Genomic DNA, 6,121 nt, shown 5'->3' with positions numbered 1-6,121 from the left:
TTTCTGTGTCATCGATCACTTTTGGTAAATGTATATTATATTCATCGATCCTTTTTCAACGAAATAAGGAACGATTATCCTTTGTCTATGATTCGCACGACTGTAAGTCTGAGTTGGAGTTGCGATTAATTTTCCGTATTTTATTTATCGAACCATTTCATTAAAATAAGAAACCATTACATTTTTGTACTATATCCGTTGATTCTTTTCATTTGAATAAGAAACTATAATCTTTTTCATCTACTTCTCAACCTCCTAGAGAAAAAATCTGGATAAATCCATAAATAAAATTGGGGCAAAGGCCCCAAAACAAGGACAATTTTTACATATCACTCTCACAGACTTACAAAGCTGATAGAGGAACAGGTTGGGCATTAGCATGATTTTTGTGAAGGGTGTGTAATCTGTAAAGCAAATGTCTGTCAAGAAATCTGGTCAAACCATAACAAAAAAGGACAAAATATTACTCTTGCAACCATGTTGTGCATAACAAGGTTTGTGTAAACGTGCATTTTCTGAAGGATTTGAGGTCTTCTCAAATGTATGCATTATTTAGTGGCATAAAACCTCCATATTATTCCAAAATGGTGGTCGTTTGAGAAACACCCTCTCCTCATAGCTCTGACTTCATATACTAGGTTTTATTACTAAATGCAGTAATCCTTAGCTATAGACTTCTTCATTTAAAACCATACTTGCTGGAGAAAATTAGAGCTGAAATCTAAGCAAATGTAGTGGATCTGTGCCATAGATCTACAGCATCTATTCAGTTACTAGAAGAAAACGATCCTACACGTGGACACATAGAGGCCTGAACTTTCAGCACCACACTAAATGACAGTACCCACAAAAAGAGAAACGAAGCTAGCAATGCCAAAGGAAGTCGAAAATATGGAGTTTCAAAGTACAAAGGCTAAACTATCTGCTATAACTACTTCACCGGAGAAAGAAGCAAAAAGACTGAGATCATCCAAAAGTGCACAAGAACAAATAAAGGATCCAATTAAACAGAAGACTGAAGGGACAATACAAATGGACGAGCTGAAAAGCGCCCTACTTCCCTTGCAATCAGTCATTCAAGAACTATATGGGAAAATTAATTCCTTCGGATCAGCAATAAATAAAATTGTTGAACGCTTGGATCTTGTAGAAGATAGATCTAACTCAAATGAATTAGAAATAAAGCGTCTAAAAGAAGAAATCAAGTCAAGAGACAAAACAATCTATGACATTCAAGCGAAGATTGTAGACCTAGAAGCTAGAAGCAGACGCAACAATCTGATAATCAGAGGTCTTTCTGAAACATACGAATCCCATCAACTAACCGAAACCATTACACAAGTATTTAACAGCCTTCTCCGTGTGAGCAATCCTTCAACCACGTACACTATTGAAAGAGCACATAGAGCCCTACGGAAACAGCAATCAACTTCAACTCCAAGACCCATTTATGTAAAAATGCTCAATTACCAAGATGTGCAAAATATTATCTCTGCTTACAAAAAATCCAACCATTTCACTTGGAACAATCAAAATATACATATCTCACAGGACTTACCTCTAGAAATTAGAGAGAAACGTCGCAAACTCTCTCCCTTCCGTGCTGACCTTATAGCCCGAAAAATTAAGTTTCAAATGAGGTTTCCTTGCTCCCTGTCATTCTCCTTCAAAGATACTAAATTCTCCATGTCCTCACCCAAAGAAGCGGACATGATTTTTGTTAAATGCTTTGGTGCTGCACCGCCTACATCCTGAATGCTTCCAAAAGTGGCCTTTGTTTACCAAAGACTGTCTGATACTTCCTATAGATATTCCAGTTATCGGGTTACTTTCTAGATAATTATAACTCCTGATTGCTGGGTTATTTTCTTCAGAACGCTCTCCGGTCTACTAGGACCATTCCTTTCGGTTTCAGTTACCCTGAAGATCACCGGATGTAACAACAGATGCAGGTCATAAAGGTAACACACCCAGACCGGGAAATACAAAAGCGAACTTTCACCTAAAACTATACTGCACTGGTCTTCCTGGAAAATGAAAATAAATAAACATTGCTGAATTGCATCAGGCAATCTACCCAGTGGACAGGAACAAAGAAGCAAATAGATCCATAGTGCCCGGTAAAGTGAAAGTTGAATGTTTCTTTTTTTTTTCCTTTCTTCAACTCGACGAAGTTACTATGCAGAACTGGACTGTCACAGATCATCCCCTGGGTCCTAAAACCAGTTTCATTACGCCTGAAATCTGCATTTGATGCTGTATTCCTGACTACATACTGCTAGTTTTAAAGATAACTCTATACTCCATAGTCTAACAGTTGAATGCAGCTTATATAATTAAGAGATAGAGTTTGTGTAAATTGTTGTAGCTTTACCTCCTAGATCTAACATTTCATTTTAGTTTGTAGTCCAGCTGATCACTGTTACAAAATATTCCAGTTTACATATAGTAATTCTTATATAAAGAAATTCCCTAAAACTAATTTATTAGATACACCATATCATTTCAACACATATAAGCCGAACCCTGTTTAAATATTTTGTGTGTTAAAGAGTGAAATCTTGTGCTATAACTGGAAATACTAGAAACTGTTCATATGCATGTGTTAGGTTAACTCCGCTATAATTAACCATTCCCCTTATGATATTCCACTCTACTTAGAAGCTATTTGGATAAGATAAGTAGGGCTTCTGATGACTTCATGGGGAATCAGTCTGATGTTGTATATTGAATGTAAATATTGTTGGCATTATACCTTGTTCCTACGATTCAAATGTTTAGTAAAATTATGGTTTTTTAGTGTACATAGATTTACTTCTCTCTCAATTATAGGGGTTATGTGGATAGGCACGGGGATAGAATTGAGAGACTTTTGTGCCACTCCTCTATGTACTATTCTATGCTACAATACCAATGAAAACTACTCTCTTTTACCCATCCTACATTCCAGATTCTCCTATATTATTATCCAGACCCTAATGGAAAATGGATAAAATCTGGAATATTACTTCCTGGAATGTCAGGGGATTACAGGAGAAAAACAAACGAAATTTGGTGTTACATCTATTCTGTAAATCCCAGTCAGACCTTTGCTTCATTCAGGAAACTCATATGAATAATGATGAATGGACCAAAGAAAATAATAGAAAATGGGTTAGGGACATTATTTCATCGGGCTTTTCTAATAACTCCAGGGGAGTTGCGATCATTATTAAAAAGTCCTTTAAGCCTGTAATTATTGAAAAAGGTTTTGACCAGGAGGGCAGATGGTGTTACTTTACATGTCTATCTTATAATTTAAACAAACCTGTTTTATTTCTAAATCTATACGGCCCATGCTCAGGACAGCAGGATTTTATCATGAAGGTCTATAATCTCTTACTTAAATTTCCAAACCATACTATTATTATAGGTGGTGATTGGAATATGGTAATTAACCCCAACATAGATCGCTCAAGTAAGCCAAGGGCTCTAAACTCCCAAGATTCCCTAGCGCTGAGAGAATTAATACTTGACTTTGATTTGATGGACCCTATTACATTTGACCGTGACTCTGGAAACGAGAATAGTTTTACTTACTTTTCAAAATGCCACCATTCCTGGTCACGTATAGACTTTTTCCTAATATCTGACACCTTAACAAATAGGCAAATTAAATTTCTAACAGAACCCAGATTCCTCTCAGATCATTCAAGAATCACCCTAGAGATAGGCTTTAATACTAATCCATCCTTAACGTACAAGAACTACAACTGGGCTTTAAATAGCAATTTACTAAAAGACCAATCACTAAATGAAGAAATCACCCTTACTCTAAAGGAACTTTTCTCCCCATCCAGAGACAGTGAAATCCCCTTTGATATTAGATGGGCGGCATGTAAAGCTGTGATGAGGGGAACTTTTATCAAGAAAGCCACTTTCCTTAAGAAACTGAACAAAGAACTGGAAAGTAAACTAATATCAGAGATCAAGACTTTAGATGACAAACTTCTAGAGAACTACTCCTTAGATATAGAACAACAACTACACATCAAACAAAAAGAACTATTTGAACACCAGCAATCCATCCTTACCCTCCAAGAATTGAGATATATTGCTAAATATTCAGAATCCATACAAACCCCATCCAAAGCCCTAGCCAGATTGATAGGATGCACACCCAAGTCTTCTAGAATCACATTCATTCAATATCATAACACACTTTATAAATCAAATACACAAATTATTCAACTATTCCACCAAATTTACACAGATATGTATGCCACCAACAACACACTTCCTTCTCATGCTGAGATGAAGAAATTTCTGTCTAACCTTACTTTCCCAAAATTAACCAAACCCCAGGAAAGTGCCCTCTCAGCTCCTCTAAGGATATCAGAAATCCATGAGGCTATTGATAACCTTAAATTAGGGAAAGCACCAGGTCCAGATGGTTATACTCCCGAATTTTATAAATTATTTAAAAATAATCTGGCCCCCATTCTGCTCCAACTCTATGAACATATCTCATCTAATGGTATTACTGACCGATATATTAATCACTCTAAAACTATTCTAATTCCTAAAAATACTCTAGACACTTCCAACATAAATAACTATAGACCAATATCTCTTATGAATATAGACATAAAATTATTTCGCCATTCTAGCAAATAGGCTCAAAAAATGATACATACCTTAATTTCTCCAGAACAAACAGGCTTTATTCCCAACAGACATACCTGGGACAATACCTTAACACTAGAAACTATAATAAACCTTACCAAAAAAGAAAGAAATCCTAGATATGCCCTGATTTTAGATGCTTGTAAAGCCTTTGATAGGGTAAACTGGAAATTTCTGTTCTTGACATTGTCTTCCTTTGGCATCCCCCCAGACTTTATCAATATTATCAAAACACTATACAGTAGTTCTTACACTAGGCTATATATGAACAGACAATATTCTCATCCGATAAAGATTGCAAATGGCACTAGACAGGGATGCCCTCTCTCACCACTGTTATTCAACTTATATTTAGAATCCCTTTTCTTGTTTTTATTACAGAAAACCTATCATTCAATTCCTAAAATTCTTAAAACTAAAATTAGCCTAACTGCCTTCGCTGATGATCTGAATATATATTTTGAACATCCTCTATCTGATATTAAAAAGTTGGTGAAATCCTTAAATACCTCCGCCTCTATCTCGGATTACCAAATTAATCAAAATAAATCCTTTATCTTCCCGATCAACCCTGCATCACATAAAAAATATCTATTCCCAGATGTCTCCTTTCGCTTAGACTACTCCCTTAAATATTTAGGAGTTTTGTATGATCATACCTCATCTTCTATCCTACAGACTAATTTATCAAAAACATGGCTTTCCATTTCCCAAGATATCTCAAGATGGCAACAGTTAAAACTCCCCATGCTTACAAAAACCTCTATTATCAAAATGAATATTCTTCCTAAGCTTCTCTATCAGCTTAATGCATCTCTCTCTTATACTTCGAAGTCTTTCTTGAACAAGATACACAAAGCATTTGCAAAGTTTATTTGGTACCCTAAATCGGTTAGAACTTCATATCAAAGACTTACCATGCCAAAAAATATGGGGGGTCTGGCGATGCCTGATCTACTTCTATACTACAAAATTATCCAAGCAAACAGGATATTCACAATCGCAAACTATCAACCGAACTGCCATACTTGGACTCCCCTGTGGGTCAAATTATTGAACAATCATGCCCTAAATAATGACATTAACCCAAAAGCTCTACCCTTTCTAAGCAAAGTAAACCTTAAAAAGCTAAAGTTACACTTTTCCCTAAAAGGGTTAATTAAAACATTTCAGGAACTATTTCATTCCACTAAACTAGGAAATGCCCTCCTCCTTTTCCAGCCATTCCATCTTAACCCAAATATAAACCTGAACAATAAAATGATTAAACTAAATAACCTTCCATTAGTCAAGGATTTTACCCTATGGGATATATATAAATACAATCATCTATCCCTAACAGAACTCCGTACAGTGCTAGACCTACCCAAAAAATATAACATCACCCTGAGGCAATTAAGAGAGCTTACCATATCGACATTCCTCAATTTTCCCAGTACTGATATAGAACAAAACC

Source organism: Protopterus annectens, chromosome 1.part2 (assembly GCF_019279795.1).
Source record: "Protopterus annectens isolate FY-2018-M chromosome 1.part2, PAN1.0, whole genome shotgun sequence".
NCBI classification, from domain to species: domain Eukaryota; kingdom Metazoa; phylum Chordata; order Ceratodontiformes; family Protopteridae; genus Protopterus; species Protopterus annectens.
Note: the sequence above shows the minus strand (reverse complement) of the source record.